Source organism: Trichechus manatus, unplaced genomic scaffold, assembly GCF_000243295.1.
Source record: "Trichechus manatus latirostris isolate Lorelei unplaced genomic scaffold, TriManLat1.0 scaffold00061, whole genome shotgun sequence".
Taxonomy (NCBI): domain Eukaryota; kingdom Metazoa; phylum Chordata; class Mammalia; order Sirenia; family Trichechidae; genus Trichechus; species Trichechus manatus.
The window spans coordinates 4,801,054-4,802,979 of record NW_004443997.1 but is presented as its reverse complement, the minus strand read 5'-3'; the positions used below and the strand labels follow the sequence as shown (position 1 = coordinate 4,802,979).

The window sequence follows — 1,926 nt, the reverse complement described above, 5'->3', positions numbered from 1 at the left end:
TGTTCAGCATTGTCCTGCCATTTATATAAGGTTCAAGGATGGGCAGAACTAATCTTTGGTGATAGAAGTTGGAGTAGTGGTTACCACTGGGGAAGGAAGGGTTGGCTAGGAGGCGGAATAAGGGAGCCTTTAGGAGTGAAGTGGAGACCTGGTGGTGCAGTGGTTATGAGCTTGGCTGCTAACCAAAAGGTCGGCAGTTCGAATCCACCAGCCGCTCCTTGGAAACCCTATTGGGCAGTTCTACTCTGTCCTATAGGGTCGCTTTGAGTCAGAATCGACTCTACAGCAACAGGTTTGGTTTCTAGGAGTGAAGGGAATGTTCTATATCTTGATCTGGGTGGGGTCACATGGATATGTACATATGTAAAAATCATTGACCTGTGCATTTAAAGATTAGTGCATTTTTAACATATGTAAATTATCTCTTATTAAAAAAAAAAAAAAACAAGAAAAATACTGGAAGTGCTCTGCAGCACACCTGGCCTATAGAAAGTGCTGTCTATGCTTATCGTTACTATTTTAAGGTATCATCTAATTTAGTCCTCACAACAACCTCTGAGGAAATACTGTTCACTTAACATGCAGAAACTGAGGCTCAGAAAGGCTCTGTGAGTCACCCCATGTGTCACAGGTACTAATGGTGGGGCTGGGCTTTAAATCAGGCTTTGAACCGGTTCATTCCAGTTCGACCCCTGGCTGAGAATTTGCATTTCCACCCCCAGATGAATCAGAATCCACATTTTAACAAGATCCCCAGGCCAGTGGGGCAAACCTTGGGTTAGCACATGGCTGGCACTCAGTGAAAGTTTGTTGAATGAATGAATGAGTGAATTGTAGAAGAAATTTTAAAGTAGTTTTTAGTTTTGTTGTTTACACACAGGGAATTGGAAGCAAGAGGAAAATCCACTTGTCCCAGGCCCCACAGTCATAGAATGTTCTGGAAGGTGAGGTGGAAGGAGGAAGGGAAGTAAGAGACCTAGTGAGTACCTGGCCTGGGGCTGGGGCTTTCACAGTCCCGAGCCTCCATCAGCCCTCACACCACCCAGGACCAGCTGCACAATTTGCAGGGCCCAGTGCAAAATGAAAATGCAAGGTCCCTTGTACACAATTATTAAGAATCTCACAAGGGCTGCAGTAGCACATTAGATGAAGCATGGGGCCCTTCTGAACCTGGGGTCCTGAGTGGCTGCATGGGTCAGATGCTCACAAAGCCAGCCTTGTAACCACTTTGTTTATGGATGAGGAAACCCCAGCTCAGTCAAGCCCTGTTTCTCATCCATGATGCCCAACCTGTCCACAGGTAGGTCTGGATTGAACCCAGGAAACAGATCTGGTCTACCGTCTCATTTTACTAGGCTTGCTGATGATTGCAGCCCAGCCTGAGGATCCCAGCGTCCTGACTCCCTGCCCAGTGCTCCAAGCAGGGAGGACCCTGTGTGGGCGCAAGAGGAGCTCCCTGCCCCCAGAAGCCTCCAGAGTCACGCAGGCTTCACTGCATCCCTCTCCCGCCCTGGATGTAATGGAGACAGACCGTGCTCCTTGCTGCCCGGGTGATTTATTGCTGGGGGTGTGTGGGTGGAGACGTGTTTGTGTGTGGGGTGTTCGTCTAAATTTAAAGGCATCACGACAGCAACGACCTATTAATGTTGAGGCTTGCGTTGAGGACTTTCTTTTACAAAAGTTGAGAGATAAGATACGCCGCCTCCAGTTCTAACTTCTGCCCCAGTCCTGGCCCGCCTCTGCTCTGTGCCTGTCAGTCTCTGGCATGGGATAATAATAGTAAGGGACGCCTACTGGTGCCAAATGCCTGCTGAGGGGCTTGATAGGTGGCATTATTGTACCCATTTTACAAGTCAGGAAAATGGAGGCTCAGGGAGAGGACGTGCCCTACCTGAGGTCTTAAGTTACAAAGTGGCAGAGCTGGAC

General features: G+C 48.4%; 1 protein-coding gene across 3 annotated transcripts in view; it reads left to right on the top strand.

The window, feature by feature from the left end:
• The window catches only part of WSCD2 (WSC domain containing 2), a 135,839-nt gene that overhangs the window by 47,922 nt on the left and 85,991 nt on the right, over positions 1-1,926 (top strand). The window contains exon 1 of one of the 3 annotated variants that reach the window (XM_023733741.1): positions 1,379-1,550. The exons of the other annotated variants lie outside the window; for them this stretch is intronic. The gene's annotated coding sequence lies outside the window, so the exon portion shown is untranslated. Of the gene's footprint in view, positions 1-1,378; positions 1,551-1,926 lie in introns of those variants that run through there. 3 annotated transcript variants of the gene reach the window in all.